This window comes from Bubalus bubalis, chromosome 6 (assembly GCF_019923935.1).
Source record: "Bubalus bubalis isolate 160015118507 breed Murrah chromosome 6, NDDB_SH_1, whole genome shotgun sequence".
NCBI classification, from domain to species: Eukaryota; Metazoa; Chordata; class Mammalia; order Artiodactyla; family Bovidae; genus Bubalus; species Bubalus bubalis.
Genome location: NC_059162.1, coordinates 66,604,142 through 66,627,353, shown reverse-complemented (window position 1 = coordinate 66,627,353; position 23,212 = coordinate 66,604,142). Strand labels below are relative to the sequence as shown.

Below are 23,212 nucleotides of genomic sequence, written 5' to 3'. Positions count from 1 at the left end.
ATATATTTATACAATTTCTTTTGTAACTTATTAGAATGGTATTTGTGACAATAAGTTGGAAAAAGAACAAAGAGAAGGATTTTTAAAAGAAGTCAGATGTAAAAGTGGGAATGGAACAACTAGAAAAGATAGCAAAGTGGATAAGCAGCAAAGAAAGCCACAGAGAAGAAGAAGTAGGAAAAATTTATAAATATGAGGAAGGGGGCCTGAGACTATTCATGTTTTATTTTAGGAAAGTTGTATTTGCCCTCACTATTTTAATCTTCTGCCTGCAGTTTCTGTCTGACTTCATGATAAGGATCAGGTAGATGTGTTGTTGTCTACTTATTAGTCTCTTAATATGCGTCTCAGATTTTGTTCTGTTTGGCATGCCCAGAGTTTCTTTTTTCTACTGATCATAGCAGTTGGTGGAATCCATCTCTCATTTCTTCAGGTTATCAGTCATAAAAGGTTTTTGGGGTACTGCTCAGATGGTCTGTGTCGGGTTTACATTGCATCTGGCCAAGAAGACCTCTAGGGACATGGTTTGATTTCCGGGGCTTCAAGTTGTTTCTGAGGAATTGCTGTTAATTTGGAACTCTAAATGGGTAGGATTTCTAGAGTGGGACCCATAATCCACCCATCCATTCAGTTAGCTTAAGTTTGTAATAAGTTCCTGACCCCACCCATGTCTTTTTTTTTTTTTTTTTTTTTTTTTTTTTTTTTTTTCTTGTTATTTACTTTATTTATTTATTTATTTATTTTTTTAATTTTATTTTATTTTTAAACTTTACATAACTGTATTAGATTTGCCAAATATCAAAATGAATCCGCCACAGGTATACATGTGTTCCCCATCCTGAACCCTCCTCCCTCCTCCCTCCCCATTCCATCCCTCTGGGTCGTCCCAGTGCACCAGCCCCAAGCATCCAGTATCGTGCATCGAACCTGGACTGGCAACTCATTTCATACATGATATTTACATGTTTCAATGCCATTCTCCCAAATCTTCCCACCCTCTCCCTCTCCCACAGAGTCCATAAGACTGTTCTATACATCAGTGTCTCTTTTGCTGTCTCGTACACAGGGTTATTGTTACCATCTTTCTAAATTCCATATATATGTGTTAGTATACTGTATTGGTGTTTTTCTTTCTGGCTTACTTCACTCTGTATAATAGGCTCCAGTTTCATCCACCTCATTAGAACTGATTCAAATGTATTCTTTTTAATGGCTGAATAATACTCCATTGTGTATATGTACCACAGCTTTCTTATCCATTCATCTGCTGATGGACATCTAGGTTGCTTCCATGTCCTGGCTATTATAAACAGTGCTGCGATGAACATTGGGGTACTCGTGTCTCTTTCCCTTCTGGTTTTCTCAGTGTGTATGCCCAGCAGTGGGATTGCTGGATCATAAGGCATGTCTATTTCCAGTTTTTTAAGGAATCTCCACACTGTTCTCCATAGTGGCTGCACTAGTTTGCATTCCCACCAACAGTGTAAGAGGGTTCCCTTTTCTCCACACCCTCTCCAGCATTTATTGCTTGTAGACTTTTGGATTGCAGCCATTCTGACTGGCGTGAAATGGTACCTCATAGTGGTTTTGATTTGCATTTCTCTGATAATGAGTGATGTTGAGCATCTTTTCATGTGTTTGTTAGCCATCTTTATGTCTTCTTTGGAGAAATGTCTATTTAGTTCTTTGGCCCATTTTTTGATTGGGTCATTTATTTTTCTGGAGTTGAGCTGTAGGAGTTGCTTGTATATTCTCGAGATTAGTTGTTTGTCAGTTGCTTCATTTGCTATTATCTTCTCCCATTCTGAAGGCTGTCTTTTCACCTTGCTAATAGTTTCCTTTGATGTGCAGAAGCTTTTAAGGTTAATTAGGTCCCATTTGTTTATTTTTGCTTTTATTTCCAATATTCTGGGAGGTGGGTCATAGAGGATCCTGCTGTGATGTATGTCAGAGAGTGTTTTGCCTATGTTCTCCTCTAGGAGTTTTATAGTTTCTGGTCTTACGTTTAGATCTTTAATCCATTTTGAGTTTATTTTTGTGTATGGTGTTAGAAAGTGTTCTAGTTTCATTCTTTTACAAGTGGTTGACCAGAGTTCCCAGCACCACTTGTTAAAGAGATTGTCTTTAATCCATTGTATATTCTTGCCTCCTTTGTCGAAGATAAGGTGTCCATATGTGCGTGGATTTATCTCTGGGCTTTCTATTTTGTTCCATTGATCTATATTTCTGTCTTTGTGCCAGTACCATACTGTCTTGATAACTGTGGCTTTGTAGTAGAGCCTGAAGTCAGGTAGGTTGATTCCTCCAGTTCCATTCTTCTTTCTCAAGATCGCTTTGGCTATTCGAGGTTTTTTGTTTTTCCATACAAATTGTGAAATTATTTGTTCTAGCTCTGTGAAGAATGCTGTTGGTAGCTTGATAGGGATTGCATTGAATCTATAGATTGCTTTGGGTAGTATACTCATTTTCACTACATTGATTCTTCCAATCCATGAACATGGTATATTTCTCCATCTGTTAGTGTCCTCTTTGATTTCTTTCACCAGTGTTTTATAGTTTTCTATATATAGGTCTTTAGATTCTTTAGGTAGATATATTCCTAAGTATTTTATTCTTTCCGTTGCAATGGTGAATGGAATTGTTTCCTTAATTTCTCTTTCTGTTTTCTCATTATTAGTGTATAGGAATGCAAGGGATTTCTGTGTGTTGATTTTATATCCTGCAACTTTACTATAGTCATTGATTAGTTCTAGTAATTTTCTGGTGGAGTCTTTAGGGTTTTCTATGTAGAGGATCATGTCATCTGCAAACAGTGAGAGCTTTACTTCTTCTTTTCCAATTTGGATTCCTTTTATTTCTTTTTCTGCTCTGATTGCTGTGGCCAAAACTTCCAAAACTATGTTGAATAGTAATGGTGAAAGTGGGCACCCTTGTCTTGTTCCTGACTTTAGAGGAAATGCTTTCAATTTTTCACCATTGAGGATAATGTTTGCTGTGGGTTTGTCATATATAGCTTTGATTATGTTGAGGTAGGTTCCTTCTATTCCTGCTTTCTGGAGAGTTTTGATCATAAATGGATGTTGAATTTTGTCAAAGGCTTTCTCTGCATCTATTGAGATAATCATATGGTTTTTATTTTTCAATTTGTTAATGTGGTGTATTACATTGATTGATTTGCGGATATTGAAGAATCCTTGCATCCCTGGGATAAAGCCCACTTGGTCATGGTGTATGATCTTTTTAATGTGTTGTTGGATTCTGATTGCTAGAATTTTGTTAAGGATTTTTGCATCTATGTTCATCAGTGATATTGGCCTGTAGTTTTCTTTTTTTGTGGGATCTTTGTCAGGTTTTGGTATTAGGGTGATGGTGGCCTCATAGAATGAGTTTGGAAGTTTACCATCCTCTGCAATTTTCTGGAAGAGTTTGAGCAGGATAGGTGTTAGCTCTTCTCTAAATTTTTGGTAGAATTCAGCTGTGAAGCCGTCTGGACCTGGGCTTTTGTTTGCTGGAAGATTTTTGATTACAGTTTCAATTTCCATGCTTGTGATGGGTCTGTTAAGATTTTCTATTTCTTCCTGATCGAGTTTTGGAAAGTTGTACTTTTCTAAGAATTTGTCCATTTCTTCCACGTTGTCCATTTTATTGGCATATAATTGTTGATAGTAGTCTCTTATGATCCTTTGTATTTCTGTGTTGTCTGTTGTGATCTCTCCATTTTCATTTCTAATTTTATTGATTTGATTTTTCTCCCTTTGTTTCTTGATGAGTCTGGCTAATGGTTTGTCAATTTTATTTATCCTTTCAAAGAACCAACTTTAGGTTTTGTTGATTTTTGCTATGGTCTCTTTTGTTTCTTTTGCATTTATTTCTGCTCTAATTTTTAAGATTTCTTTCCTTCTACTAACCCTGGGGTTCTTCATTTCTTCCTTTTCTAGTTGCTTTAGGTGTAGAGTTAGGTTGTTTATTTGACTTTTTTCTTGTTTCTTGAGGTGTGCCTGTATTGCTATGAACTTTCCCCTTAGGACTGCTTTTACCGTGTCCCACAGGTTTTGGGTTGTTGTGTTTTCATTTTCATTCGTTTCTATGCAAATTTTGATTTCTTTTTTGATTTCTTCTGTGATTTGTTGGTTATTCAGCAGCGTGTTGTTCAGCCTCCATATGTTGGATTTTTTAATAGTTTTTCTCCTGTAATTGAGATCTAATCTTACTGCATTGTGGTCAGAAAAGATGCTTGGAATGATTTCTATTTTTTTGAATTTACCAAGGCTAGCTTTATGGCCCAGGATGTGATCTATCCTGGAGAAGGTTCCATGTGCACTTGAGAAGAAGGTGAAATTCATTGTTTTGGGATGAAATGTCCTATAGATATCAATTAGGTCTAACTGGTCTATTGTATCGTTTAAAGTTTGTGTTTCCTTGTTAATTTTCTGTTTAGTTGATCTATCCATAGGTGTGAGTGGGGTATTAAAGTCTCCCACTATTATTGTGTTATTGTTAATTTCTTCTTTCATACTTGTTAGCATTTGTCTTACATACTGCGGTGCTCCCGTGTTGGGTGCATATATATTTATAATTGTTATATCTTCTTCTTGGATTGATCCTTTGATCATTATGTAGTGACCATCTTTGTCTCTTTTCACAGTCTTTGTTTTAAAGTCTATTTTATCTGATATGAGTATTGCTACTCCTGCTTTCTTTTGGTCCCTATTCGCATGGAAAATCTTTTTCCAGCCCTTCACTTTCAGTCTGTATGTGTCCCCTGTTTTGAGGTGGGTCTCTTGTAGACAACATATGCAGGGGTCTTGTTTTTGTATCCATTCAGCCAGTCTTTGTCTTTTGGTTGGGGCATTCAACCCATTTACGTTTAAGGTAATTACTGATAAGTATGACCCCGTTGCCATTTACTTTATTGTTTTGGGTTCGAATTTATACACAATTTTTGTGTTTCCTGTCTAGAGAATATCCTTTAGTATTTGTTGGAGAGCTGGTTTGGTGGTGCAGAATTCTCTCAGCTTTTGCTTGTCTGAAAAGCTTTTGATTTCTCCTTCATACTTGAATGAGATCCTTGCTGGGTACAATAATCTGGGCTGTAGATTATTTTCTTTCATCATTTTAAGTATGTCTTGCCATTCCCTCCTGGCTTGAAGAGTTTCTATTGAAAGATCAGCTGTTATCCTTATGGGAATTCCCTTGTGTGTTATTTGTTGTTTTTCCCTTGCTGCTTTTAATATTTGTTCTTTGTGTTTGATCTTTGTTAATTTGATTACTATGTGTCTTGGGGTGTTTCGCCTTGGGTTTATCCTATTTGGGACTCTCTGGGTTTCTTGGACTTGGGTGATTATTTCCTTCCCCATTTTAGGGAAGTTTTCAACTATTATCTCCTCAAGTATTTTCTCATGGTCTTTCTTTTTGTCTTCTTCTTCTGGGACCCCTATGATTCGAATGTTGTAGCGTTTAATATTGTCCTGGAGGTCTCTGAGATTGTCCTCATTTCTTTTAATTCGTTTTTCTTTTATCCTCTCTGATTCATTTATTTCTACCATTCTATCTTCTAATTCACTAATCCTATCTTCTGCCTCTGTTATTCTACTATTTGTTGCCTCCAGAGTGTTTTTAATTTCACTTATTGCATTATTCATTATATATTGACTCTTTTTTATTTCTTCTAAGTCCTTGTTAAACCTTTCTTGCATCTTCTCAATCCTTGCCTCCAGGCTATTTATCTGTGATTCCATTTTAATTTCAAGATTTTGGATCAATTTCACTATCATTATTCGGAATTCTTTATCAGGTAGATTCCCTATCTCTTCCTCTTTGGTTTGGTTTGGTGGGCATTTATCCTGTTCCTTTATCTGCTGGCTATTCCTCTGTCTCTTCATCTTGTTTAAATTGCTGAGTTTGGGGTGTCCTTTCTGTATTCTGGCAGTTTGTGGAGTTCTCTTTATTGTGGCGTTTCCTCGCTGCGTGTGGGTTTGTACAGGTGGCTTGTCAAGGTTTCCTGGTTAGGGAAGCTTGTGTCGATGTTCTGGTGGATGGAGCTGTATTTCTTCTCTCTGGAGTGTAATGAAATGTCCAGTAATGAGTTATGAGATGTCTATGGTTTTGGGGTGACTTTGGGCATCCTGTATCTTGAAGCTCAGGGCTGTGTTCCTTTGTTGCTGGAGAATTTGCTTGTTATGTCTTTCCCTGGAACTTGTTGGCCCTTGTGTGGTGCTTGGTTTCAGTGTCGGTATGGAGGCGTTTGATGAGCTCCTGTCAATTAATGTTCCTTGGAGTCAGGAGTTCCCTGGAGTCAGGGATTGGACTTAAGCCTCCTACTTCCAGTTATCGGTCTTAATTTTACAGTAGTTTCAAAACTTCTCCTTCTATACAGCACCACTGATAAAACATCTACGTTAAAGATGAAAAGTTTCTCTACTGTGAGGGTCACTCAGAGAGGTTCACAGCGTTACATGGAGAAGAGAAGAGGGAGGAGGGAGTTAGAGGTGACCCAAATGAGATGAGGTGGAATCAATAGTGGAGAGAGTGGGCTAGCCAGTAGTCACTTCCTTATGTGCACTCCACAACTGGACCACTCAGAGATGTTCACGGAGTTATACAGGGAAGAGAAGAAGGAGGCAGGAGACAGAGGTGGCCAGAAGGATAAAAGGGGGAAATGAAAAGGCGGGAGACAGATCCAGCCAGTAATCAGTTCCTTAAGTGTTCTCCACCGTCTGGAACACACAGAAATTCACAGAGTTGGGTAGAGTAGAGAGGGGTTAGGGAGGAGATACAGGTGACCTGGTGGAGAAAATGGAGAGTCCAAAGGGAGAGAGAGCAGTCAAGCCAGTAATCTCGTACACTAGTGAAAAATGGGTCCTGAAGATTGGGTTCTTAAAGGTACAAAATTGGTAACAAATACATAAAAACAAAAATTAGAAATTAGAGTAGAGTTTGGAATTTCAAAAATGCGATGTTAATGAAAAGGAGAAGGAAAAGAAAGAGAGAAAAAACGAACAAAGAAAAACAAACAAGGTCGTGAAAGTAATAAAGAAACTACAGGTACAAAATTGATAACTAATACCAAACAGCAAAAATTAAAAATCCAGAGTAGAGTTTGGAATTTCAAAAATACAACGTTAAAAAAAAAAAAAAAAAAAGAAGAAGAAAAATAAAGAGAGAAAACAAACAAACCAACAAAAACAATGTCGCAAAAATTATAAAGAAAATACAGGTACAAAATTGATATCAAATACCAAAAAGCATAAATTAAAAATCTTGAGTAGAGTTTGGAATTGCAGATATACGATGTTATATAAAAGAAGAAGAGAAAGAAACAGAGGAAAAAAAAAAGTCACAGCAATTATGAAAAAAACTATAGGTACAAAATTGTTTGCTGGTCTCTTCAGTGTCTGGTTCCCGCCCTGACACAAAGGGGACGGTGGAGGACCCTATTTTTTTTTTTTTTTTTTTTTTTTTAATTTAGGCTCACTTGTTCAGCCGCGCTGTGGGGAGGGAGGGAGGGATGCTGCAAACAGATAACACTGGCGTGCGCTCGAAGTGCCTCGGCCACACTGGGTCTGCCCCCGCTCACGGCGCGTGTAACCTCCCTGCCCACACTGCTTAGGCTCTAGGTTGTTCCGCCGGGAACAATCAGAGGCCGGCCCTGGACTGAGCTCCCAGGTCCAAGCCGCTCAGGTTCAGGCACTCGGGTAGTCCTCAGAGGCGCAGACTCGGTTGGGCCTGCGTTTTGTGTTCTTCCCAGGTCGAGCAGCTCAGGCGATGAGGTGCTTGGCGGGCGCCAATGCTGCGACTTATCGCCTCCCCGCCACTCGGTTATCTCCTTTCGAAGAGTTGGGCTGCTTTTCTGGGTGCCTGATGTCCTCTGCCGGCATTCGGAAGTTGTTTTGTGGAATTTACTCGATGTTTAAATGCTCTTTTGATGAATTTGTGGAGGAGAAAGTGTTCTCCCCGTCCTACTCCTCCGCCATCTTGGCTCCTCCCCCCCACCCATGTCTTAACTTGAGCTGTCAATGACTATTTGGCTGGCTGGCTTTTCCTTTTCTCTGCAGCCTAACAGTGCCTTGGCCTGTTATTGCCCTGGAGACTCCAGTTGACATGATGCTGTTATATTTTATTCCTTCTTGGGAATTATTTGAATATTTTGTTATTGCAAGTTTCCATTTTGGAACTTCTGGACTGAAAGAGCTAAATCTATGGCCAGAACTCCAGTAAGGGAGTACTTCTGTTGTATCTGTTATTTGCTATTAATCAGGATTGCTCAGAAGTCATTTAACTATCCTCATCCCCTAAATCCAAATTCATTTTTCGCCTTTGATATATATTAATGAGAGGCAATTTATTAATAGTCATAAATGAAGAGAGGTTGACAAATGCCTTCAGACATTTGACATTTGACAAAGCTCAGGGGTGAACTTTAACCAAGTATTGATCTGACTTCAGTGAGTACTTTATCGTTTTGGAATTTGCTTTGTCTTATTTGATAAAAATTAATTTTTTTTTCTTGTTAAGAATTTGATAGATTTTCAAGGTTGGAAGATTTTTTTTTTTTAGCAGCATCATATAATTCATCTCCTTTCCCCTGAACTTAATATCTAACAATTACCATTGTTTGCATGTCATGTTCTAGGCTCTCTGCTACGGCCCATGGTTCCTTTTCTGGGTCAGGCACAATTCTGAGTAAAAACCATCTCACTTAGTCCTCACAACAGCTTTTATGAGGTAATTATAGTTATCATCCTCATTTTTCAGATGGGGAGAGAGGTACACAGGTATTAAGTCACTTCCCCAGAGTTACACAGCGACAAAGTGACAGAGCTTAGACTTGGACCCAGACAGCTGACTCGAGAGTCCAGCAGCCACCGTGCTGTATTGTCGCAGCACCTAGAAGGCAGGTCTGTTCTCTGGATTGGAAGACTGACTATGAACTCTTTGTGGCATAGTTCTCCGTGAGAAATGTTGTTTTGAAGCTTGTAGTCCGGAATCTCCACAGCTGCTGAAGTAAGGAATCTTATTTCTGGTAGTGCTATCATTTATTTTGTGTGGATCTTCCTTTCCTAGAAATTGATTTCTTCCTCCGTATCTACCTGGGAATCTGCAGTTAACTCATGTGTCTTTCCTCCTCTCTTAGGCTCTCAAGGCAGTCTAGAGAGATTTCACTCATTTTATAGAAAGAAGTTGTCAAGGTTTAATCCAGGAACTAATGGAGTGAACTACTCTATTTAACTTGAAGGAATAGGGGGAGAGGGCCCAACTGTGCCAACTGAATTTAATGTTATTACTTTAATAAGTTACTCTAATGGATTACCTTTTGGCCCTCATCTGTATAATGACTAACAATACAGATTGTAGATTCAGACTGACGGAGTCCAAATTCTAGATTCACTATTTATTATTTATGTGAGTATATAACTTGTCTAAGCCTCAGCTTCTTCATCTGAAAAATGGGTATATCTTACTTAACAAAATAATTATGAGAATTAAATTATATAACAAATATAAAGTCCAGGGAACAGGGTAGCAATATTTATTGGCTTGGAGTTTGGAACTTCCCTAACACATCGAGGAAGATGATTTTTGCCTCTAGGATAATTGGGCTATGGTTTTTTAGGACCTGATTGAGTCTCTATTGGCTAATTTCAAGGTATTCTAAAATTTCTGGTCTGGTGATACCTTTTCCATGTTTTCCAGTGATGCTGTTATTTTCTTCCTGTCTTTTTTTTTTTTTTTTGGTTACACCATGTGGCTTGATTGAATCCATACCCTTGGCAGTTCAGGTGGGGAGTTCCAACCACTGGACTGCCATGGATCCTACCCTTTTTAATGGGCCTTTAGAAAGGAGAAGTAGATCCTTATGCTCTGTCATACTGAACAAGAAATTCTGAACATTATAATTACGGAGCCTAAGGACTGTATTAGTTTTGGGGTTTTTTTTGTTTTGCTCTTAAGTTTATTTATTTGTTTTTGGCTGCTCTGGGTCTTTGGTGCTGCACGTGGGCTTCTCTAGTTGCCATGAATGGGGACTGCTTTCTCGTTGTGGTGCACAGTCTTCTCATTGTGGTGGCTTCCCTTGTGGAACATGGGCTCTAGGGCGCGGGACCCATAGTTACGGCTCACAGGGGTTAGTTGCCCTGTGGCTGTGGAATCTTCCCGGACAGGGATGGAACCCATGTTTCCCTGTACTGGCAGGCGAATTCTTAACCCCTGGACTACCAGGGAAGTCCCTACATTAACTAACATTGCTAATGTTGAGCTAATGGTAAGCTGAAACTTAAGTTCTTTGTTGTTATTGTTAGCTATGTTATTTTTAAGTCACTTCTTCCCTCATTTGTTTCTGTGTAGTTGTTTCTTTGGACCCAAGCTTTTGAATGTTATGTTTATGTTTCCTATTCAGTACTAAATTGTCCTTTCTCAAGTCATCATCCTGAATTAAGATAGATTTAGATTTGACATCCCTCTCAGCTTTCTATTACTTTATCGTTTGTTCAGTTTGGTCTTCTTGGTCATCAAGGCTCTCAATGAAACCATTAACAAAACATGTTTAAAGGAAGCCTTGTTTCCCTTTATTTACAACTTTTGACACAAAATAAGTGGAATTTCCATGCCAAGAAATTCTCCAGTTCTCTGTGGACACCAGTTGGGGTGTTCTGCAATTCCCTTCAGTCAAACACTTAAATACCCAGTGTTAGTGCAGACTCCACAGGTTAAGGGCTTATCTCACAAGAGTGTGCCCCACTCATATGCCAGTTGCAACGCCAAACCTCTTGTGCTTCTGACCAGTGTTTTTTCTATAAATCACAGGTTCCCACCAATCCCTCCTTACGCTTGATAGTTTACTATTGATAGGATGGTGCACAGAATTTTGAGAAGCACTCTACTTTCTAGTACTCATTTATTATGAAAGATATAATTAAGCAACAGTCAAGTGGAAGAGATGCATAGGGCAAGGTATGGGAAATGGATGTAGAACTTTCATACCCTCTCCAGACACAGCACTCTCCTTGCACCTGGATATGTTCACCAACCTGGAGCTCTCTAAACTTTATCGTGTTCTTATGGAGGTTCCATTATGTAGGCACAGCTAATTAAGTCATCAGCTATTGGTGATTAATTTAATTCTCGGCCTTTCTCCCTTTAAGGGTCAGGGTTGGAGTTGAAAGTTCCAATTTTTTTTCTTTTTAATTTATTATTATTGGCTGTGCTGGGTCTTCATTGCTACACGGGCTTCTCTCTAGTTGTGGTGAATGGGGGCTACTCTCTAGCTGTGATGTGTAGGCGTCTCATTGGGGTGGCTTCTCTTATGGAGTGTGGGTTCTAACATACGCAGGCTTCAGAAGTTGCGGCTCCCAGGCTCGCGAGCACAGGGTTACTAGTTGTGACACACAGGCTTAGTTGCCCCGCAGCATATGAGATCTTCCCAGATCAGGGGTCGAACCCATGTCTCCTGCATTGGCAGGCCTGTTCTTTACCACTGAGCTACCAGGGAAACCCCAGAAGTTCTAGATTTCTAATCACAGGGTTTATTCCCTTGGTAAACATCCCCCATCCTCTAGGAGTCACCTCATGAGCATAATCTTTGGTTATAGTTGAAAGGAACTTATGAATAGCACCCCTCTCACCCCATCACTCAGGAAATTCCAAGAGTTTTAGAAGTTTTACTGTCATACTTTTTTCATGTTGATCATAAAGAGATCTTAGGATACTTTAATATATATCATGCCAAAATATATGTATATTTATCTACTTAACTGGTAATTTAAGAAAATATAAATTTTTTTTTGAAAAAGAGGCAGATAACAATTCACGGTTTTGGGCAATATTGTCAATGCTGAGATTTTTTGCAGATAGGTATTTGCCATCAAGTATTCATGGCTGGTTTTATACCCACTTGCAAATAAATAAATCATTTTAGTTTTCAAAGGCACATATGTCAGATTTTATTGATACAAGAGCCTCAGCAAAACTTACTTCACTAATTTGAGAATTCAGAATATACACAGGGACTCTACTTAATTTCACATTCTCTTGTACTGCTTATAGTAAGTAGTTTTCCATGTTAACATTGTGCACAAGTTTAGAGGACACTTTAAATCCTCCCCAGCATGATCCTTTTAGTATGTTTAAAACTGTCTTAGCATTTTTCTTTTTAGATAGCAGTGTGTTTGTTGAGAGTAAATTGTATCTTCCCATTTCAGCAGATCCAAAAAACTTTTGTCAGTATTTTGAGTTAGTTTAGGTAAGTGAAGGGCTTTCCCGGTGGCTCAGCAGAAAAGAATCTGCCTGCAATGCAAGAGACTCAGGTTCCATCCTTAGGTTGGAAGATCCTCTGGAGGAGGAAATGGCAACCCACTCTAGTATTCTTGCCTGGGAAATCCCACGGACAGAGGATCTTGGCAGTCTGTGGGGTCACAAAGCATCATATACACCTGAGTGACTGAGCACACACAAGTTAAGTGAAGCTAATAAATCTAAGATTTAAATTTTAGAGTTTAAAAAAATGTATAGTACGATTCTAACACTGGATTATGTTGAAATCTTGAAATAGTTACAAGACTATATATTTACTAAAATTCATTGAATTGTACACTTAAAATGGAAAAGTTTTATGGTTTGTAAATTACACTTTAATAAAACTATTTAAAATACAGTATGATTCTGTTATCTAATTTTAAGTGATTTTTTTTTTGTGAATTTGAAACAATACAAAATAGCACTTTATACTACAAATTTTAAGTAGTACAAATGTCAAGCAATTTATGAATCTCTTAGTTTCCAAGCTGATGGACCTAGTGAATTACAAACCATGTTTACTCTAGGTGGTACCACTTCAGCTGGTAACAGGAATAGAGTATCATAGGTCAGTATCTAGAGAACCATACTGTTGTTTACATACATGGGAACTTCTACAAATGGTTTTGATGATTATTGTGCTGTTATTTTTACTTTTATTCTTAAGTTTTTATATTCTGTAATATTGTCATCCAAGTGGTCATTAAATGTGGTAAAGAAGCTCAAATAACTGCTGACGATCTTGCTGTTAATTTAGTACAGAGCATCCTGGAAGTATTGGAACTAATGCCAAGAAAATAAAAGAGCAGAATTGAACGAGGAGCCCTTTTATTTAAAAAAAATGAAAAACCTCTGGGAACTTGGCTTTAAAATCTCAAGCAGTCTAGGGCACCCCTAAGCTAAGCTATCATCTGTGTTAAAATAGAAAATTATTTTTGATGTTTGGGAAGAAAGTGATAGTGATACAAAAAACTTTACTACAAATACTTTGTGTTTTTAAAGCATTCTTAACAACATTCTTTAGTATATGTGCTGCTCACTTTGGCAGCCCACTCCAGTACTCTTGCCTGGAAAATTCCGTGGACTGAGGAGCCTGGTAGGCTACAGTTCATGGGGTCGCAAAGAGTCAGACACGACTGAGTGACTTCACTTTCACTTTCTTTTCTCACTAAAATTGGAACAATACAGAGAAGATTTGCATTGCCCCTGCTCAAGGATGACACACAAAGTTGTGAAGCGTTCTGTATTTTTAATAGTCGAATTAATGAAAAGAAAACAACAGTAGCTAATAAACTAATAAAAACTATTTGTTTAGTCGCTCAGTTGTATCTGACTCTTTGTGGCCTCATGACCTGTAGCCTGCCAGCCTTCTGTGTCCATGGAATTTTCCAGGCAAGAATATGGAATGGGTTGCCATTTCCTACTCCAGGGGATCTTCCTGACCCAGGGATTGAACCCACGTCTCTTGGATCTCCTGCACTGGTAGGCAGATTCTTTACCACTGCACCACCTAGGAAGCGATAAAAGCTATAAAAGCACCCCCCAAAAAAAACCACCCCAAAACAAACTACATTTCCCAGACTCCCTTGTCCTTAGGAACCTGAGTTTGGGTTTCACAAGTGACATAGATTCTCATCAGATTTGGAAAGCAAGAAGAGGCCGTGACCATCTTTGTACAAATTCTGTTTCTGATGATTGAGAATATTGTGGTTTTCCTGATAAGTATGCTATTTTATAGTAGAAAAAATTGGAGGAAATAAGCCTTCACAGATTAAAAAAAGCCAGACCTTATTATAGTCACTTATGCTTTGAAACTATGCTTGGGAAAAGGCATAACAGCACAGTAGTTGTAAGGTACATTAGTATCTATTTACATTTATTCTTACAGGAACGTAGCTTTGAATTAGGCAGTGTTTGAATTATGTTTTAAGGCATGAGTTCCTTGTATAAAATGTAACTACCTGCTATTCTCTAATTCATCTTTTGTCATATTCTGGACTGCTGCTGCTACTGCTGCTAAGTCACTTCAGTTGTGTCCGACTCTGTGTGACCCCATAGACGGCAGCCACCAGGCTCCCCCGTCCCTGGGATTCTCCAGGCAAGAACACTGGAGTGGGTTGCCATTTCCTCCTCCAATGCATGAAAGTGAAAAGTGAAAGTCAAGTCGCTCAGTCGTGTCCGACTCTTTGCGACCCCATGGACTGCAGCCTACCAGGCTCCTCCATCCATGGGATTTTCCAGGCAAGAGTACTGAAGTGGGGTGCCATTGCCTTCTCCAATTCTGGACTGATACTTCCTTAACTGTTATGAATTAGTGAATCATTATTGGATATAGTTCTGTATTTGCTCTTACACATCAGAAGTTTACTCCTGGCCTAAGCAGTCATTGTTTGTTCTGTTCTTCTGATTATTAAATAAAATGAAGATTTTAGTTCTCTAATTAAAAAAAAATTGCCTTCTTCACTTAGGAGAGACTGTTTAATGTTAAATGAAAGGTGCTGAAATCACTAGAGGGCAGCACATTTTATCTGAGAGTGGCACACCTATGACTCATAAATGCCATTCTGCGTTGTTCATAGCACTGGGAGTTAAATTTAGGTCACCACTCACTCTCTTTCTGGCATGTTCCATATACACCTGCTACTGTAATTCATAGTGAGACAGAGCCAGGAGGTTATGCACAGAGACTTGAAATAACATTAGTGTATGTTTCTATTTGAGTGTGAGTTCTTCTAGCTAACAGCACGTAGTTAACATTTATTTGCAGTTTTTCTTTTTCAGATAATCATTAAATTATAATTGTTAAACTATAATTTTGTTATTGTAATTTTTGAAGGCTCACCCAAAAAACTCCAGTATGTTTTCAGTTGTAGACAGTATAGCTTAGTAGTTCAGGACATGGGCTTTGGAGTTAAACAAACATGGATTCAAATCCTGGCTCTCCCACTCTTACTAGCTGTGAAACCTAAGCAGGCCTTGACCTTTCTTAGATTCATCTCCTTCATCTGTAAGCTGGAGGACTGCATTAGGATCAGCTTCACAGAACTGTGAAGATTAAGTGAGATAACATGCATGTTGTATTTAGCACTAGTACATGGTAAACACTTGCTGTGAATTCATATATATTCTCACAGTTTTTATGAGGCCTGTTCTAAGATTGTTTAAAAAATGCGTGGTTCATCCCCATAGAGTCCACCTAATGATCTCCCACTCATATCAGTCTGTTCTCTCAAGTGGCGAACTGTATTGTGTCCTTTTCATTTCTTTGACGTTCTTTTAGTTTGAAGCATGTAAAATTTCCAGTATTTGATCCTAGTTGCCCTATGAAACAAGCAATAAGATTAAATGCCATTGACTTATCACCCCTGTATGTATTCTTGTCCAGTTTATACATTTGACTCTTTCTTAGCTTGTTAGAAGATCAATCTTAATAGAAGATTAATCTTAAAATACGAATTTTGTGTCCTGGTTGTTCCTGTAATTATTGCACTTTTGAGGTTCAGTCATGTTGGTGTAGCAGAAACAAACTCATTTCTAATGCTTGGGACTTTACATGTGGGATCTTTTCAAGATATATGTTCCTTCTGTTACTGATGGAAATTTTGTTTCTTTGTAATTAGTTCTCTGCATAAATCTTTCTTGAATAGGCTTTTATTTTAAAAATGGTTACTGGTAGGTGATATCACATGTCCGTAACTTTTTTACATGATATTATTCAGTTATATTGCAGGAAGGATTTATTAATTTCTGGAAATTAATTTGACTTTTTCTCATAATAATAACATACATTTCATTTCCTGAAACAAAGTATTTAGCCCATGTTCAAAGTTATTTATTTGGGAAGGTAGAAAAGATGCCCCTTATAAACCTTTTTCTTTGTGTTAGAAAATTGCCATCTGAAGGACAAATATTTTGTCGAAGTATTTATTCTAGATATAGCTAAGATTACTGATTTTCCTTAATTCTTGATCTTGCCATATGTAAAGGAGGAAAGCAAGAAGTGATAATGAATATACTCCTTGCCAGCACATCCAGTTATCTAGTTCAGTTCAGTTTAGTTCAGTCGCTCAGTCGTGTCCGACTCTGCGACCCCATGAATCACAGCACACCAGGCCTCCCTGTCCATCACCAACTCCCAGAGTTCACTCAGACTCATGTCCATCGAGTCAGTGATGCCATCCAGCCATCTCATCCTCTGTCGTCCCCTTCTCCTCCTGCCCCCAATCCCTCCCAGCATCAGAGTCTTTTCCAATGAGTCACCTCTTCTCATGAGGTGGCCAAAGTACTGGAGTTTCAGCTTTAGCATCATTCCTTCCAAAGAAATCCCAGGGCTGATCTCCTTCAGAATGGACTGGTTGGATCTCCTTGCAGTCCAAGGGAGTCTCAAGAGTCTTCTCCAACACCACAGTTCAAAAGCATCAATTCTTCGGCACTCAGCCTTCTTCACAGTCCAACTCTCACATCCATACATGACCACAGGAAAAACCATAGCCTCGACTAGCCGGACCTTTGTTGGCAAAGTAATGTCTCTGCTTTTGAATATGCTATCTAGGTTGGTCATAACTTTCCTTCCAAAGGGTAAGTGTCTTTTAATTTCATGGCTGCAATCACCATCTGCCGTGATTTTGGAACCCCAAAAAATAAAGTCTGGCACTGTTTCTACTGTTTCCCCATCTATTTCCCATGAAATGATGGGACCAGATGCCATGATCTTAGTTTTCTGAATGTAGAGCTTTAAGCCAACTTTTTCACTCTCCTCTTTGACTTTCATCCAGAGGCTTTTTAGTTCCTCTTCACTTTCTGCCATAAGGGTGGTGTCATCTGCATATCCAGTAAGTTCTGTCAATTCTACCTCCATAATATAGCTGTCATTTGTTCTCCTTTCTCTGCACCCTCATTATATTTTGCTTGGATTTAAGAATCCTCCAGTAGGGTTCCTGCCTCCCATCTCTCCCCCCAGGAAATCTGTACCTTGTTTCTGGAGTTATCTTCTTGATGCAAAACTCTCATCTTGTCACTCCCAGGTTCTTAGATCACTTTTCTGATTCTATTTGTTTTACTGTTTCCCATATATTCCAGCCAGACTATATCTTCCAAAACTGAAATTCTTCTCTAAGATTGTAGTTTTATAATCAATTCCAGGTTTTTATTAAATTTACCATATATTTCTTTTTCTTTTTTCTTTTTTACTGATACTCTTCCTTTGCATAATTAAACATGCTGTGAATCATTTTTTTCTGCCTATTGTGGAATTGGTTAGAAGCTGATTTTTTTAAATGTATATTATTACTCCATTTTTTGTTTTGAACATTTGGATAAATAGTGGCCTCAGTACCATTCATTGAATGATGTATTCTATTCTTACTGATTTGAAATAAACCCTCTCATATGTAAAGTTGTTTTATATGTGTGTCTTCTCTGGACTCTCTTGTTTTGTTCTGTTTATCTGTTTCTGCATTGGTTTCTAGTATCTTAATTACTATAGCTTTATGAAGTTTTATAATGAGTCTGGATACCTGGTAGGGCGAGTCAATTCACTGCTTTTTTAGAACTGCTTTGGCTATTAAGCCCTTTGCTTTTCCCTGTAAAGTTTAGGACAGCTTGTCAAGCTTCATGAAAACGCCTCTTGAGATTTTGATTATGTTAGGTCAACTTCATAAGGTGACCTAGTATGAAAAATTTACATCTTCATAATATTAATGTTTCCATCTACAAACATAATATGGCTCTTTATTTACTTAAATCTTGTATGCCTTTCATTTTTTTATGGTTTCTCCGTACAGGTCTTATATATCTTTATTCCTAGGTCTCTTATAGTTTTGTTGTCATTGTACATGGTACTTTTTCTGAATTTATTTTCTAATTTTTTATTACTGGTATCCAAAATATTGTTGATATTTACATTTGAGTATTATCAGCATCAACAATATTTTGGATACCAGTAATAAAAAATTAGAAAATAAATTCAGAAAAAGTACCATGTACAATGATAACAAAACTATAAGAGACCTAGGAATAAAGATATATAAGACCTGTATGGAGAAACCATAAAAAATTATGAAATACATAAAAGATTTAAGTAAATAAAGAGCCATATTATGTTTGTAGATGGAAACATTAATATTATGAAGATGTAAATTTTTCATAATATTAGGTCACCTTATGAAGTTGACCTAACATAATCAAAATCTCAAGAGGCGTTTTCATGAAGCTTGACAAGCTGTCCTAAACTTCACAGGGAAAAGCAAAGGGCTTAAGAATAGCCAAAGCAGTTCTAAAAAAGCAGTGAAAAGGCTATGGTTTTTCCTGTGGTCATGTATGGATGTGAGAGTTGGACTGTGAAGAAGGCTGAGTGCCGAAGAATTGATGCTTTTGAACTGTGGTGTTGGAGAAGACTCTTGAGACTCCCTTGGACTGCAAGGAGATCCAACCAGTCCATTCTGAAGGAGATCAGCCCTGGGATTTCTTTGGAAGGAATGATGCTAAAGCTGAAACTCCAGTACTTTGGCCACCTCATGAGAAGAGGTGACTCATTGGAAAAGACTCTGATGCTGGGAGGGATTGGGGGCAGGAGGAGAAGGGGACGACAGAGGATGAGATGGCTGGATGGCATCACTGACTCGATGGACGTGAGTCTGAGTGAACTCTGGGAGTTGGTGATGGACAGGGAGGCCTGGCGTGCTGTGATTCATGGGGTCGCAATGACTGAGTGACTGATCTGATCTGATTATCAGCAACCCTTGTTAACTCATATTAGTTGCACCACTAGTAATTTGTCATAGGTTCTTTTGGAATTTTTATCTAGACCGCATATCTGCAAACGATAGCCTGTTTATTTTCTTTCTTTTCAACCCTTGTGCTTTTTTCCAACCTTTGTGTGTTCCTTTCTTTCTTTTTTCCCGCCCCCCAGCCCCCCACCCCTTCCTTACTGCTCTGGACAGATTCTTAGAGTCTTTTTGCCTCTGAAGAGCTGTTTACAAAGGAGGACTGTGAGTTAGCTGGCCTGCTACACAGAATCAAAGACTGTGCCTCTATTTCTGTAGCCTCCCAGTTAGGTACAAGAGCCTTTACGTAGGGACTTGTGAAGACTGCTAAGGTCAATTACAGCTTAAAAGTCAACTTGCAACTATTTATTTAATTGTTTATTGTATGCTTTATGTGTGATGACATGCAGATGAAATAAGGACTAAAGTGCCTGTTTTCAGGTTATTTGTGGTCTGATTGGCAGTTAGAAAGCAATATCATATAAATTAGTATAAATCTCAGTGAGCTATTTTGTAAAACACAGAGCTTAAGCTCCCTCTACAAAGCAGAAGACCCTTCTTTTATCTTTCCCAACCTCCATTCTTTCCCATACTTCCCAACTGAAGTGCCCTCAGCCTGCTTAAGAGCCTAAGATAAGAACTTAAAAGTAAACAGATCTGGTTTGGGACATGTGGTTATCGTTGGTTATCTGCTGCTGTTTTTACTGAATATCTCTGAAATTTATTTGGAGACTCATATATCATGAGTATCAGATATCTACAGTACTGTCTTCTGCATGATTATACTTTTCTCCTTTCAGTTCAGTTCAATCTCTCAGTCATGTCTGACTCTTTGCGACCCCATGGAGTGCAGCAGGCCAGGTCTCCCTGTCCATCACCAACTCCCGGAGTTTACTCAAATTCATGTCCATTGAGTCCGTGATGCCATCCAACCATCTTATTCTCTGTGGTCCCCTTCTCCTTCTGCCTTCAGTCTTTCCCAGTATCAGGGTCTTTTCCAATGAGTCAGTTCTTTGCATCAGGTGGCCAAAGTGTTGCAGTTTCAGCTTCAGCATCAGTCCTTCCAGTAATTTTGTAAGTTTTATGACATGGTTGTAGGGACTTGCCTGGCAGTCCAGTGGTTAGGACTTTGCACTTGCACAGCACTGTACCCATGTTCCATCTCTGGTTGGGAAGCAAAATGCACCGTGTGGCCAAAAAAAAAAAGTGGCTGAAAATGAGTAGTAGATTCACAAATGTTTATTTCAGTATTTTAATTCAAAATATACACACCTATGCTATGTATAGTTTTTGTACATATCAAATATTGTATAATAAAAGTATATATATCTATTGTATTAAACAGAAATTTATGTTATTTGAATTATTTTGGAAAAAAAGTTAGACTTTAGTTAATCACAACTAATGAGAGATTGGTAGACTATGGGATTAAAACCTGACACCAAGGAATGGTTTATATTTTAGGAGACTTTTCTTATCTTCATATCATGCAGAGTGTACACCGTTACATGGTTCGGTAGTTTGTTTCTGTAACAGTACATTCAGGAAGTAAGGCTGTTTTTTACTCACTTTGGTTAGACTATTAGGGCAGGACCAAAATGCTGAATTTAATACGAGTGTAAAAATAAACCTGATTAATGACAGATGAAGCTTGTTTACAGTTTCTTGGGCACATTATTTAGTTGATATGTTTTACAGCAAACATAATTTAAGGAATCTCTATTTGAGATCTCTTCTAAAATTAATTGGGCTTTATAGTGTGCTTACATTTCTCTCTTTTTTAAATTGAAGTATAGTTGATTTATAGTATTGTGTTAATAACTGCTATACAGCAAATTCTTTCCAGGTAGTGCTAAAGGTAAAGAACCTGCCTGCCAATGCAGGGGACGTAATAGAAACGGGTTTGATCCCTGGGACAGGAAGATTCCCTGGAGAAGGAAATGGCAACCCACTCTAATATTCTTGTCTGGGAAATCCTATGGACAGAGGAGCCTGGTGGCTCTAGTCCATGGAGTCACAAAAAGTTGGAGACGATTGAAGCAAATAAGCAAAGATACAGCAAATTATATCAATTATACATATATATACATATATATATATAACACACACATTCTTTTTCATTATGGTTTATCACAGAATATCGAATTTAGTTCCCTGTGCTCTAAGTAGGAGCTTGTTGTTTATCCATTCTATGTATAGTAGTTTGTGTCTGCTAATCCCAAACTCCCACGCCTACCCTCTCCCACCCCCTCCCTCTTGGCACCACCAGTCTATTGTCTATGTCCATGATTCTATTTCTGTTTCATATATAGGCTCATTTGTGTCATATTTTAGATTTCTCTTATAAGTGATAGCATATGGTATTTGTCTTTCTGACTTACTTCACTTAATATGATAATCTCTAGTTGCTTCCATGTTGCTGTATGTTTACAGATTCTATAAAGAATAGTATGTGTTTGCAATAGCTGTGTTAGAAGGCAACTCTGAAGCCGTGAGTTTGGTAAGTGTTGATTTTTTTGGCTAAAGCAAAGGACTTTGAAATTCTTCCATAGTGATGTGTATGAATACATTATAAATTTAGCTCTTAGAAACAAACCAGGAATTTTTGTAGCTTAACAGCATCACTGCATATTTCAGATATGTGTTTAGGCCTCTTTATAATCTATTTTTTTAACAGAATGAACTCAGAGTCTTAGGGCTGGAATATTTATTTAGTCAACATTTGATTTCCTGGTGTATGTCAAACACGGTATAAGACACTGGAGGGACTAGAGTGAAGAAGGTTTCACTCTTGCTTTTAGGCAACCCAGAATCTGTCTTTGAAGATAGGCATTAAATTTTTTTATTTTAATAAAAAAGTGCTGTAATAACGTGTTTAGAAGGTGCTCTGGAGGTGTCACACAGAAGTGTGCTTGAAGAAGGTCCATCAGGAATAGGAAAAAAGGGTGTTCCCAGTGGAGGGAACAACATGGGTCAAGGTGGAAAGTGGGGCCTGTGTAGGGAACTGTAAGTTGTTTGATACATCTTGGGAACACAGTGTAAGTAAGAGAGTGGTGGGAAAGGAATCTAGAAAGGTGGGCAGAAGATAAATCTTGCAGGTCTTTGCTTTATACATTTAGGCCAAAGGGAGCCGCTGAGAATGATAAGAAGTCATTTAATTAAATTTACCTGTTTGCAGGAGATTGTGGGAACATTTACTGATACAGTTTAAGTATTTTATCCATCTTTCTTTCTGCTTACTTATGCATAGGACTTCATTGAGACAGGGAAAATTATGGATTTTTCCAGCCTAGTACTGACTGTTGAAGAAGGAAATGGCAACCCACTCCAGTATTCTTGCCTAGAGAATCCCGTGGACAGAGGAGCCTGGTGGGCTGTTGTTCATAGGGTCACACAGAGCCGCACACGACTGAAGCGACTTAGCATGCATGCATGCATTGGAGAAGGAAATGGCAACCCACTCCAGTATTCTTGCCTGGAGAATCCCAGGGACAGAGGAGCCTGGTGGACTGCCATCTATGTGCGGTGGTCGCACATAGTTGGACACGACTGAAGTGACTTAGCAACAGCAGCAGTACTGACTGCACATATTTTCTGGCAGAGAACAAGAAAAGCTGTAAAGTGGGACCTCCTGACCACCAGAGAAATGTTTTTCTTCTTTCTGGTAAGCAGCCAGGTAGAACACTTAGTGAGATTGAAAGAGCTGGCAACAAAAGGAAATAACCTCAACCTATTGTCTTATGTCAAACGTCAGACAGCCCAGAGTTGACCCTTTAAGACCTTGTCCCTTTCCTTCCATGCAGAATCACTGTGGTCAGAGGATAAACTCCCTGAGGGTTTATTTTTAGGAGGTGACATGAATTACAGGCTTAACTTGTATACTCAGACTTCTAAATATATATACTGCAAATTGCAGAACACATGAGAAATTTGCCCTATAACTTCCTGTCATGCATTAAGGCTCATAATCCTAATTTCAAAATGTTTAATAATACTACAAAATGAAGTATAACTGGGGTTATATATACAAGTCAAAATAGGTTCAGAGATGAAAGCAGTATAATGAAAATTGCTGAGGTGCCACATAAAAAGGAAGTCCCTGCTTCTTGACTTTGCTTTTTATGTATTCAAGTTATATCTTACCCACTTGGATTTTG

General features: G+C 38.3%; 1 protein-coding gene and 1 pseudogene across 4 annotated transcripts in view; both read left to right on the top strand.

Annotated features, from left to right (window-relative positions):
• MIGA1 (mitoguardin 1) overlaps positions 1-23,212 on the top strand; it is an 85,265-nt gene that overhangs the window by 27,981 nt on the left and 34,072 nt on the right. The gene's annotated exons all lie outside the window — the stretch shown is intronic.
• Positions 13,446-13,542, top strand: LOC112585823 (annotated as a pseudogene).